The sequence below is a fragment of the Desmodus rotundus genome, chromosome 13 (assembly GCF_022682495.2).
Source record: "Desmodus rotundus isolate HL8 chromosome 13, HLdesRot8A.1, whole genome shotgun sequence".
In the NCBI taxonomy this organism is placed as follows: domain Eukaryota; kingdom Metazoa; phylum Chordata; class Mammalia; order Chiroptera; family Phyllostomidae; genus Desmodus; species Desmodus rotundus.
This window is the reverse complement of record NC_071399.1, coordinates 33631540-33645674: the sequence shown is the minus strand read 5'-3', so window position 1 is coordinate 33645674 and position 14135 is coordinate 33631540.

Sequence of the window (14135 nt, the reverse complement as noted above, 5' to 3'; positions counted from 1 at the left end):
GTGTTTTACAGCAATGGAGACCTGAGGGAAAGAGGATTTGCAGAAATCAGTAGCCAATGAGTTTAAGAGAAGAAAGCTCCTGTCTAGGCCAGAGCACTTTTAATTCTACCTTATCTTTTCCTTTAAAATCACCTCCAGTCAAGGAAGGGCAAAACTGAAACAGTAACAATTAATAACCAGTAACAATTAAGCCTCTAATTTTGGAGAATTGAGACCTGGATAAAATATTTTATGTTGAAAATTTTTATATTATCGGCTTTCCTTAAGTAGATAATGTATTTCATAACACTGATTTTATCAAATATTAAATAGCTGGCATAATTAATTAGCTTAAAGCCTTTGAATCAGATTTTCCTGGCTGGCACATTACCAGCTGGTTATGAACCAGAGATTCGGGGCCATCACCACTTCTTTCTTTCCTTGTCTTTCCTGGACTCCTAGTGACTTAGAGTGAACAGGCCACTTGTCTGTCTTCTGGTTCAAAACAGCAGTTTCCACTGAATGGTTCCCCTCCAAGGAGAACAGACACCCTCTGTTTCTTATCTCGTGGCACTCTCCTCACCCCCACACCCCCGCCCCTTTGCCAGTTTACTCATCTTATCTATTGAAAGGACAAAAAAGTGCTCTGGCAAAGATACCAGTGGACTTGCACTTCATTCTTTCACATCACAGGACTACATTGGAAGGATTCTGTTGGAGAGGGGCTTCTTATCTTGTTTTACTTTGAAATGCCTTCAAAGGAGAGTTCTGACCCAGGCAGCAGCAATGGAGATGTCAGATAAGTTCTGCTTCATGGAACAGAGTTCTGAGTTATGTGAGGAGAGCAGGTGCAGGCAGTGCTTCTTAGTCAGTCTCCTTGCTAACGACTTTTCTAGTCTGGTCTATTTTTTAAAAAATTGACAGTGCGATCTGGTCACCATTTTGAGACTCTTTTATTTTTGAGGTGAAATTCATGGTCAGAAGCTTTTGACTTTTCTTCTTCAATTAAGGTTCTTTACTAAGATTTGTGCCTTTTTATAAAACTCCTTTGAAACATTGGTTTATCTAAAAGGCTGGAACTAGGGTGCCCATGCACGGCGTTTTGTAAATCAAGATATGTTATAATTGTGCGCCAGTGCTGAGTAAATAAGGTATTATCCTGGAAATGAAACTTCCATGTGTTTTCCTAAAGATTAAAGGGTATGTATATGGAGAATGGAGAATAAATTTTAAAGTGAAAATATTTAAATGATAAACTCCAAAAATATTTCAGCATTGTCATACTTAGCTATTTTATAGGAATGGTTAAGGAACAGACTGGGAGAAAAAGTTGTTTCATCAGCCATCTGTAATATATTGTGCTTTCAGATTATATTACAAGTTATCAATACTCTGTTATATCTCAGAAATGCAGTTTGTCGTGTAAATAGTTACTGGGTGATACTTTAAAGTCAAATCTATTAGTTTTTCTTTTGTTTTTGTTTTTCACAAACAATAATTAGGGATTTTATTTTGAGCTCTTATCACAGATAAGTTTTCTGTAAGAAAACTATTTCTAGAAAATGGCCAACTCACTGTATTCTTATTTGCACCTAAAGGTAGAACAGAAATGCAAGCATGACTAAATCTTGTTCCCTGATAATTGAAAGTAGACACATTCAAGCAGGAAAGGGAGAAAGGGATTCATTCTGGTGCTCTCTGTCCCCTGGATTGACCCACTGAATTTGTTAGTGTGTCGGATTCTGTCTTTGAGTTTAAGTACCCAGCCTGAGACGTGTGCAGGTGAGTGCCAGCTGGGAAGAGCTTATTTTTCAGAGTACTGGGATGGTGTTGCTTATAGAGCAGTTTGTGGAGATACCAGAGCATTGGCAAAAGAAGATTTCTTGTGTACTGCAGCAGCTCCAATTAGCTCAGCTTTCTCTGGTGTCATAGCTAGAAGTCCATCCAGGACACAGACATGATTGTTTACACTCTTTTCTCACAAAAAAAGAAACTGAGACTGTCAGCCTCTTCTGGACAGTAAAATGAGGAAAGCAACAAAGTCTACTTCTCAGTGTGTTTTTAAATTGTTTTTGCATGGCTTAGAAATTTCGCAGCATGTTCATAAAAGGCACTAAATGAAAGAGAGAGAGAGGCAATAGTAAATCGGTCTGCATAGAACATCCCAGCAATCTTACCCTGGAAATCCCTTGCTTAAGTAGAATTTGGAAGTATTGTTTTTGCTGCTTTTGCAATATTAAAATGATGCATGGCAAACAGGCTGGAGAAATTTTGAAGTTCTGGGTCAGGTGTGCCACAGTTGTACATACAGCTTAAAATTCATCACAGTAAATATATGGATTGAGTAGGAATTAATTCGTAAAGGAATTAGAAAGCCTGACATGTTTTCACAAGGTGTTTCAAATTGATTGGTTAATCCTCATAATATCTGGAGTGAGGGATCACAGAGTAGCCTATGGAGGCTGCAACTAAACTGGGATTAGAACTCAGCCAGAGTAATTAGTTCGTTAAAGCCAAGAAAGCAGTCAGGGAATTTCTTATTTTGTACTTGGTTGATAAATTGCAAGTGATGCTTTGTTTAGGGGAAGATGAATTTTAAGTATGTTAAACACAATTAAGGTGAATCTTTGAGCTTTTGCATTCTGAGCAAGATACAGCTGAGACTTTGTTTCATGATACTATTCAAATGAGAATATTCTCCACTTTTTTATTTACTCATCATCTATAATTCTTTAAGGATGAAATAAAATTCTATCTCCTTCATAAAGCCTTTTCAACTTATAAAGAGTCTATGGTTTTCTTCAAAATATTTTATTTCTCATCTTCACAACAACTCTGTGAACATTTAAAAAATAAAAGTAGCTGTGGCTCTGGTTGATGTAGCTCAGTGGACTGAGCATGGGCTGCTAACAAAAAAAGGTCACCAGTTCGATTCCCAGTCAGGGCGCATGCCTGAGTTGTGGGCCAGGTCAGTGGGGGTCACGTGAGAGGCAATCACACATTACTATTTCTCTCCCTCTCTTTTTCCCTCCCTTCCCCTCTCTTTAAAATAAATCAACAAAATATTTTTTAAAAAAGCAGCTGGGGTTTAGAGCACTTCTTTACTAATGAAAGTCAGAATCAAAATTCAAACTCATGAAGGCTCTGAGCTGATGCACATTTCTTCTGTGAAAACTAAGTCCCCCCTCCTAAACTGTGAGTTGATCTATCATTTAATTTTATCTTTATTCTTTATTACTTAAATATTTTTGTTACTCTCACAACTTATTAATTATAAGCAACCAAGGTTATATTTCTAATGAAAACTTCCTAGTTGTTGGCACAGTTTGCAAAATATTGGTGATATGACTTTACTATTTGTTTTAAAAAGTGTAGTTTTAAGAAGGGCTTGTATTCTGAATCAACTCTTTTCTTACCATAACTGATATGACCCATGTGTTGTGTGAAATGGAGAAACTGTCTCTGTGCATGGTCTTGTTCTGAATTTTCTCAGTATTTATGGAATCTTTACTCCAGGTCTGTGAATAATCCTTGAGGAGGTACATTACCTTGTATGGAGTCTGCTATGGGGGAAAAAAGTTTATTCAGTAAATAAATGATTGAATGCAAAGATATTCTTTATACAGGGAGACTGCAGTCATTCATGATAGAGAACATTCTTTTCTTTAAGTAACTGGTCAGCTTGCATTGTGAGAGTACCATTTCATCTCCTTGTAGAGAAATATCTGGGTAAGTAAGCTTTAATAGAAGCCAGTGTATGACATTGCACTTGCAAGATTTCTATGTTGCTCATGAATGTGTTAATGGTCATCTTCCTTATTTTTTTAACAGAATTTGCTATGTTTATCTTAAGGGAATGTTCTTTCTCTGTAGAGATGCTATTTTGGTAGATAATAATCTTCTCCTGTATAAATGTCAAAATCTGCTTAGTAAGAAAGCATCAGTAAAATATTTCATCTTGAAAACTCTAGATGATCTCAAAGAATGTAGTTAATAATACAACCAAAGTCAACATAAAGTTGACTCCTATCAAGCCAAGGCAAAAGCTGTTATGAATCATTTGGCATTCATGTGCTGAGGTATGATAGAGGAGATAAGTAAAGAAGGATTGCTACATTGTGATATTTGCTGTATGTGGTAGAGAGGAAAAGATTTTGGACATACAACAGTTGTGCAGCATAAAGAGCTCAGGTGTTTCAGTAACATCTAGGATATGTCTGTAAAAGAGTGAAGAGAAAATTGTGCTCAAATAATGCCATGAATAGTTGCCTTCATATATTCTGTATCACGCACAAGCAAAGAGACACAGGAGATGGCTCGACACTTACATGAAATCATAGAATGAGTGAGAAAAGATTTTAGAAGTTCTTTAGGTCAGCTCATTTTTGTTTGGGATTGTCTATTCTTGCTTCCTGCATAAAAATCCTGTAAGACTTTACAATTTTTATATGATTCTGATACAAAATGAACCAAATAGCCTTGATTTGGAGTATGGGTTTATTCACTCATCCATTTATTCCTCAAAAAAACAGATGTTGAGTGACAGTTTCTGTATCACTAGTTTCTAGGGACAGAAGGATGAACAAGTCAAGGGCTTTGTCTGTGGGAAACAAAGTCTAGCATTGACATCCCACATGTAAACATTTAATTCTGATGCCATATAACACTTGCTAAAAAATAAGTATTTATGAAATGCTATGGAAATGCAGAGAAGGGAAACATTTGTTTTACTTGATGTAGTTGGGGAAAATATTTTAGAAGAGGTGGCATTAGAATTAGGGCTTAAAAGATAAATGAATGCCCATCATTTGGAGAAAGGATAGAAAAAGGGAACGGTATTTTACACAAGAGAAAGAGATAAAAAATACATGGAGAGTAATGAATTATTTCAAACTGCTAAATGGGAAGGTAGAAATGACATTTCTCATTAACTTAATGCTTTATTGATCATACCTGTTGCAAGTATACCTGTTGCATACCTGTTGTAAGTACACTACATTTTCCATTTCTTCTTTTCAGTCCTGAGTAGGAAGCAGTACTCATTTCCAGAGTCATGAGGTATATTCTGTAAACAGTCATAGGCATCCTTTACAATAACCTTAGTTTACTTGAATCAGGTAAACAGGATCCAAGTCCTGACACATCATCAACGACAAAGGCATCTGGCAATAATCACACTCTACAAACTACTATTTTTGTTATTTATTTTTTTTAAAAATAGAATAAAGAATTAAAAATGACACATTTCCTTAATAGATACTCTTGATCCTGGAGTATGTTACATTTCCCATCTTTTCTTTATAACCCATTAGAAACCACATATTTAGTTTGGGCTTGTACTTTGATTTTCACAAATCCTACTGAGTTCCACTGTTCCATTTGACATTAAATTTAGAGTTTAAGTCGATGGTAAAGTCAACAAATTTATAAAATGTACTTTAGCCAAATGTAGACAGCATGTCATAAAGCTTAAAAAGTTTTAACTGCTCAACTGTAGAGAGTTGTGAAAAATATGATGGCTTTTAAGACAAGTAGCAAATTTTAAAATGGAAGAATACAGGTCCATAACATGTCTGTAAGATACTAGTATACTTGGGAGTCATTTGTGTCTTATTTTTGTGTTTGTATTTTTACTTAGAAAATATACATGACAAAGTACCTGGAAAATAGTAATTTGGGGCAATAATTAAGACCTTTTTTCCATCAGCCTTTCCTTAATTTAACTGAGCCATCCATTCCAATTAGAGCCAATTCTCTTGCTGTAGGACTTTCACAAAGGTCAAAGCTCTGCCTGACAATACTTCTTATTTAAATAAAGACCCATATTTATTTCTATATCTTTTCTTCCAACTTTCAAAAGCCCCAGGGAGTCCCAGCTTCTTTTCATGTTTTGGTCTTTTGGTTCCTCTGCAAGCAGAAATCTTCACATTTGTAAGACAGTAATAGTTCTTCACTGAAGAACATCACCACGCACCCAGTTGGGGAAATAAAGTAGGGAAATAAATAAGATAGCTGGTTGACTTTCAACAGAAATTTTAAAAAATCACGAGATATGTGGACACTATGCTACACACAAAGCCCCATGATTGAAATATTTTCCACCAAAACAGTTTTTGTACTTAAAGCGTCTGTAAAATTACTTCAATTTTCCAGTTTGCTTTCTTCAAAGAGGGCTTTTACATCAGAGGATGTTTTCTTTTTGTTCTACCTCCTGTTGGTTGTTTAGTTTTCTCTAATCCCTCTCTTTTTTATTTTCTTGGGAAAACAATTGTATGTAATCCACGTCTGTCTCTTGGATATGTCAATCACACACTCCCTAGACCCAGAGTTGGCCAGTCTCACCGTACATGAGAATGCACTCATAGCCTTCTTTGATGCTGTGCTTAATAAATGCGTATTCACTTAATAAAGTGCCTCTGATATTTGCATCAATATCTGCTCTCCCAGTGTTCTAATAAAAGTGGAGCCTTTCTCTCTGTCCATCTGTTTACATCATATTGTTCTAATGGGCTGATGTTTTTTGGTTAACTTTATATAGCAACTAGCAAGTACTAGGCACTGCCAGGATATGAATTATTTTATTTTAATGCTACTGGTGCACTAGACTCACTTTGCTTAATCTGAGCATAATGTTTCCCTTAAACCACACTTCAAGACAAACATTTATTATCTACTTGCAATAAACTAGCCAACATTCTTTGGGTAAAAATTTTGGATAAATGTTTTTCCCCATTTATAGGTCTTCATTTGCTCTCCAGATTTTCACAGGAATACAACCATTTTAAATTCCGGTTGTGGTGCTTTTCCATCCAAGACTTACTTCATTTAAAAACAGTGAATTATAAAGGAGGATTTGCCAAACCAGAGTTCTCAGTGCCTCCCCTTGGAAATCTCATTTAAGGAAGGCTTGATATTTAAAATACATTTACGCTGTCTTAATGTAAAAGATTTTACACCAAAGTATGCATTTAAACAAAAAGGTTAGAAAGTCTGAGAAATAGGCAGAAGAAGTATCATACTGGGAAGAATATTCCAAAACAGACCAGCAATGAGCCTTTATTGACATTTCCTTGATATTCTTTTTGAGAAGAGGAACTCTCACCTGCCTGTGGTGTGTGATGGGATGGTTACAGATCCAGTCCTCTACTCATTATCATTTTGTCACCATTTCCTAAACAATTTGTTATTCACTGTCACCTCTATTATTTTTTGTCACCACAGCTGTCTGAGTTTATTTCCTTACTGGCTTCTTGGTAATATTCTTTTACAAGTGTATTATTTTTTATTCATCTAGGGTGGATTTCATTTTCTTACTCAAACTGGAGACAAACACAAAAGAGCTTCAGATTACCAGAAGTAGGTTGCATTTCATTATTCTCATATGTACCCTGTCTCCATCTTTTCCTAGCATTATTGTTTCTGTCTCATTGCCCCTGGAGTCCATTTTTTTTTCTTAGTTGATCATTGGGTGAGCAACTCCACTTGTCTTCCAGTATAAGCTTTGCCTAGAGCTTTTACTTCGTATTTCCAATGTCACTTACTAATGGCATTATGATGTGAGAATCACATTAATGAAGCTTGAGTAGTTGAGAAAGAGAATAGTTCATCAAATTAGTTCAGCTTTCCTGAGACACAAGAAACACTAATCCTCCACAGGGAAACTTCAGGCAATATGTGCCTTGTCATAGGGAAGTTAAAAACAGCAGAGATACTTATCTTGGGGCAGTTTCACTGACGTTATCTCAAGCACTGCAGCTGGGCCTTGATCAGCAGACCCTGAAAACTTCCTTTTACTTGGTTTAGAGTCACCATGGATTTAGACATAAAAAACTGATGTGCTTAGACACTGGTGTTCCAGTGTGTTGGATGGAAGTATGATTTTAATGTCTGACATCACAGTGACCATTTTTTGTGTCCTTTATTTATTTATTATTTTTGCTTTTTACACTTTATTCAATTTTTATTTTTCTTAATTATTTTATTGTTGTTCAATTACAGTTGTCTGCGTTTACTCCCCACCATTCCCCCCCAAACCTAGCCAAACCCACTTCCCTCCCCTGCTTCCACCCACCTTGGTTTCCTCTGTGAGTCCTTTATAGTTGTTCCTGACAACCCTTCTCCTCTTCCCTCCATGTGTCCTTTAGAATAGATAACTGATTATAAAGTACAACCACATGAGAAAGCAAAAGTGACATTACTTTCGCTTTTGCAATGTCACTTTTTTGGGGGGGGCAGGCACATGACTTAAAAGAAAAAATGTAAATTTAAGTAATGCATAAAAGGGTATGTCTCATTCTGTAGTAAATTCACTGGCGTGGTAACCTGCTTGTAAGCAGGTGCGATACAGTACTGCTGAAACTCAGCTCTCTGACTGGAATTAGTGTAGGTTGGCTTCTTCTTCTTCTTTTTTTTTTTTAAATTGAACTAAGGTTGGATCGATGAAGGCCTTGCTGCTTCTCAAGTACTCCTGATCTGAATATAAATTGGCTTTACTTCCTCTTTCTAATGTTTAATGAACAAATAGACAATAAGTATTTCACTTTGCATTTTCAAACTTTCATGACCAAGATAAAATAATACTGTGCAAAGATCATTTGATTAAGTTAACAGTGGGACTAGGTATTTTGTAACCAGTTCATGTTTCAAAACAGCCCTCACATATACCCAGAAACAGATTTAGAGCGCTTGCTATCTATCTGCTTTGTGACATGAAGAAGATTGGTTGGAATAGAAGCAATTTGTCTAATTAAAAAGTTTCCATGATAATTTTGTGTAAATACTTAAATCTTGTGTCTGAATCATTCATTAGCACAGCATCTTTTGCACTCAGCTAGATTAATAAGAACACTGTTAATGCTCCGTTGATAAGAACATTGTTAATGCTCCAACTCAATGACCAAAAGAATTTTAACAAGGAGAAGGAAAATGTAAGGAATTAGAAAGGATGTTGCATTCTAAACTTTATTGACTTTATTCTAAAATCTTACACTTTTATAAACATACTTTTTTAATTAAAAAATTCACTTGTATTTTTGCAGATTTGGATATTGAGTTTTTTAATATATTTATTGATTATGCTATTAGTTGTCCCATTTCCCCCCCTTCACTCCACTCCATCCTGCCCACCCCCACCCTCCCTCATTCCCCCCCTATAGTTCATGTCTATGGGCCATACTTATAAGTTCTTTGGCTTCTACATTTCCTATACTATTCTTACCCTGCTCCTGTCTATTTTCTACCTACCATTTATGCTACTTATTCTCTGTATCTTTCCCCTCTCTCTCCCCCTCCCACTGTTGATAACCCTTCATGTGATCTCCATTTCTGTGGTTCTGTTCCTGTTCTAGTTGTTTGCTCAGTTTGCTTTTGCTTTTGTTTTAGGTGTGGTTGTTAATAACTGCGAGTTTGCTGTCATTTTTACTGTTCCTATTTTTTATCTTCTTTTTCTTAGATAAATCCCTTTAACATTTCATATAATAAAGGCTTGGTGATGATGAACTCCTTTAACTTTATCATATCTGAGAAGCACTTTATCTGCCCTTCCATTCTAAATGATAGCTTTGCTGGATACAGTAATCTTGGACATAGGTCCTTGCCTTTCATGACTTGGAATACTTCTTACCAGCCCCTTCTTGCCTGAAAGGTCTCTTTTGAGAAATCAGCTGACTGCCTTATGGGAACTCCCTTGTAGGTAACTGTGTCCTTTTCTCTTGCTGCTTGTAAGATTCTCTCCTTCTGTTTCATCTTGGGGAATGTAATTATGATGTGCCTTGGTGTGTTCCTCCTTGGGTCCAGCTTCTTTGGGACTCTCTGGGCTTCCTGGACTTCCTGGAAGTCTATTTCCTTTGCCAGACTAGGGAAGTTCTCCTTCATTATTTGTTCAAATAAGTTTTCAATTTTTTGTTCTTCCTCTTCTCCTTCTGGCACCCCTATAATTCGGATGTTGGAACGTTTCAAGGTGTCCTGGAAGTTCCTAAGCCTCTCCTCATTTTTCTGAATTCTTGTTTCTTCATTCTTTTCTGGTTGGATGTTTCTTTCTCCTTTCTGGTCCACACCATTGATTTGAGTCCCAGTTTCCTTCCCATCATTATTGGTTCCCTGTACAGTTTCCTTTGTTTCCCTTAGCATATCCTTCATTTTTTCATCTAATTTTTGACCAAATTCAACCAATTCTGTGAGCCCCCTGATTACCAGCGTTTTGAACTGTGCATCTGATAGGTTGGCTATCTCTTCATTGCTTAGTTGTATTATTTCTGGAGCTTTGATCTGTTCTTTCATTTGGACCTTTTTTGTTTGTTTGTTTGTTTGGCATGCCTGTTACATAAAGGGGCAGAGCCTTAGGTGTTCACTGGTGGGGGTAACGCTGGTTGCTGCCCTGTGATGCTGTATGTGGGGGAGGGGCCAAGTGGGAGCAATGGCACCTGCTCCACTCTCTGCTGGATTTCAGTCACTCCCTCTGGTACCCACAAGCAAACTGGGCCCCTCTAGTGCTGGTTCCCAAGTGGGTGGGCTTGTGCATGCTCTAGGCCCCTGTGGGTCTCTCCAACGAACTCTCCTGTGAGGCTGGGAGTTTCTCCTGCTGCTGCCTCAACCCCCACGGGTGTTTTCAATCAGAGGTTTGAGGCTTTATTTCCCCGTGCTGGAGCCCTGGGTTGTGTGATCTGCTTAGCTCCCCCGCTGTTCCTCCCGGTTTATCTATGTGCAAATATGGGTCCACGGGGTCTGCTAGCGGTCGCACGGCCTGCCCCGTTTCTCCCATGGATATTGAGTTTTGAAATAGAGTAGCAACTAAGTACAGGAAATCTTTTTAAGTATTATTGTTGTGTAAGGAAAGTGATATTTTTCTTTAATGAGCATATCTCACAAAGTCAGCGAAAGGTCATTCTATAAGGACATTAGAGCTTTTAGGCCAAGGTATCAAAAAACAAAAAATAAACTAATGAGAAAAATAATCAAAAGGGTTGTTACTGTGTTAAATGAAATTCCCTTGATAGAAGTAGATAGATAATAAAACAGGCAGGCACCAAATCTCATATTTTCCTCAAGTGTGACTAATGTAACTTTCTAACAACATATGTAATCCTCAGACATTAAGAATCTCCTAAAAGAATAGTTCTCTAAGCATGAGCAGCATAAGGTGTGTGGGTGTGCCCCTGATGCTGCCTCTCAGTCAGGCTCTCCATGCGGAAGGTGTAGGTGGTGATGTTGTTTTGTCAGTGGATCACCATCTATGAGCAGAGTGCCCACTGGCCTTCCTGGATGTCTGTTTTCAGTTTCCTTCATTTCTCACTGCCTAAGTCTGGGTGGCAAGGTATAACTAAGCAGTTTGCTGTGATAAGGCTGCCCAATTCCAGTATGAGGTAGAATGTTGATTAAATGGATAAACATTTTTATTCCACATTTTATTCCTTATAGAAGAAAGAGTAAGAGTTGAAGGTTGAAAGGTAGGTTGTTGTTAATTTTTACTTTTTCTTCCGAATGATGGTTAAGACCTTTGTTCTCAATAGTTCTAAGATATTTACTGCCCTGGAGTTTGTTAGAAATTCATCTGTTAATACTCTTGAAATCATCTAAAAAACCCAAAGGAATTTTCAGCTCCTAGTTGAGGTTCTACCAGGGTTGTGGTTAAAAAACAAACAAACAAACAAACAAACTAAAATTCAGCCACAAATCAGGTGACAATTAAAATTGAGCTATTTATCCATCATTTATTTTTATTTATGCTTATCTATATAAAAATGTTTGAGATATATTAAATGTTAAAGCATATCTAAAACATAGCAATTAAAATACAATGATACATAATTAAGTTAAATAAAAAAGGAAAGAAATCATACCTTAATGATATGGAACAGCAATTTTATTTGTTTTTTCTTTTTTACTTTTTAAAATTTGAAATGTATTTTTATTTTTTATTTCTCTCTCTTTTAAAACATTTTTTATTGTTGTTCAAGTACAGTAGTCTTTATTTTCCTCTTTCTACTCCCCCCCACCCCAGCCATCCCCACCCCCCACCCTCTATCCTAATTCCCTTTGGCTTTGTCCATGTGCCCTTTATACATTGAACAACAAATTTAGCTTTGAGTTTCTAGAAAGTAAGTTTTAAAAAAGGATTAGATTGGATTAGATTAGATTAGATTTGGTCCTTGTTAGATGAAAGGAAAAAAAAACATAATCGGGTAGTGAAACATTTTAAACTGATTTAATTCTACAAAAAATGCTTCATAAGTGGATTCCAACAAAAATAGATAGGTTATATTCTGCAGGATCATTTTTGATCATGGTTATGTAGGAGAATTTTCTTATCAGGTCAAATCCCATTATGATTCACCCTTACAGTATCATAGTTCTCTCCTTCAAGGTACATAACAGAGATGTAATTTCTATGTGATTATTAACTGTAACTTGCACTAAACACATTTAATTTCAATGAGAGTAGAGGGCAAATCTACTTTTATTCAACATTGTGTTGCAGACACAGGGCTAGCATAAGGAAACACTCAGTAAGGATTTGTTGAATGAGTAAATTCTTTTTAATGAAAGCCTTTAATACCATCTCTTCAAACCCCAGGAGATTACATTAAATTTCAACCTTCGGAGTAAATTTCCTCTAAGAGAGTGAAGATAATATAATCTACCTAGTTGTCCGGGTTTTGATGGCATTATTATTCAGGAGTATGGTTTAGAACTCTAGAGGAATGGGCAAATCAAATGCCCATTATATTGAGCCTTCATATATTGAGTTCTCTGGTAAGTTTTGGCAAATGCTGGCTGCTAGGAATTCACAGTTATATTTTCTGAAAACAAAATACTTTAACTGTAACTCATGAAAGAAAAATTGATACCAATGTCCAAATGGAACGGAGCACCTTTTTGTGTAAGAATTCAAGTCTGGATTGTATTCTCGCTTAAATGGAGAACTATGTCCCTCTCCTTGGAAGATGGTGTGGTTCAGTGAAATGGGGAGGGGTCTTGGGGGCCAGACAGACCTGATTTCCAGTCCCAGCTCTTATTTGTGAGACATTGGGCAAAATCTCCTGCCTAAGACACAGGTTTGTTCATTGCAAAGTAGAGCAGTGATATGTAATTTCTCAGAATTGTTGCTAAGTGACAGTGAGTCAGAACTACTCTCTACCACATACCAGGGTAATACACAGAAGTTTTTTTAAATGAATGATTTCTTGAAATCTATCTATTTAAGAAAGCTGAATAATGGCATTTAGTTTACTAAAGGTACATATAATGCCCTGGGTGGAATTCTGGAACCAAGATGGCTTTTGGGGTCAATAATATATTAATGACAGTTTTCCAGAAGTTTCCATAATACCATCACATATTAGAGCTACATCAATAGTTGCTGAATTAGGAATGAATGAATTAATCAATAGATTTGGATCTAAAATCTCTTGATTCTGCTTTAGTATGGCTAGAGTAAAACTATAAGGCCAATAAAAGGAGTTTGTTTTAGCTTTTATATTATTTTTCTCCACCTATGGGTTTACCCTTTTGAAATCTGAGTTTTTCAACACTCTTAAAGATTAGGGAATTTGCAAGTGTTTTAAAAACCAAAATACATCCCATCTCCTTGCCATCATATAGCACATCTTAAAACAGCCTCTCTAAATGTCTGGGCTGAAGCAATACATCATAAGGTTTATTTGCCCACAAATTAAGTATTTAATGGAAAGAAAAATGTTATTTATTTTTACAGCATATTTTCTGGAAAATCTATTTCTGGAAGCTAGCAGGCATGCAATGAATTTGATGAATAAATGAATGAGTGCCTTCTTTAACTTCATTTAGAACAAACCTTAATTTTACTAATAGTTTAGATGCCCCTAACTGCATTACTGCTTCAGTTACTAAAACTGGAATATTCAAAATTTCTTTTATGAGAAATCTATATATCATTGAGAGGTTAACAATTCTCTTTTGGGGGGCAGGAAGGGGACAGATTTAGATTTTAATAAACTGCACTCTTCCATCTGCTCCAGCTATGGACTATGTATACAATTTATCATCCTGACAGGACGATGCCAGGTGAGAACCACTGGGCAGGAACAGTGCTGGAGTGGACTCTTTTCTGAAAAACTCATCCAGACCTTTGTCACTCAGCATACGTAGTTCATTTTGCTAGTTTGGAGAGCCAAGTGTGA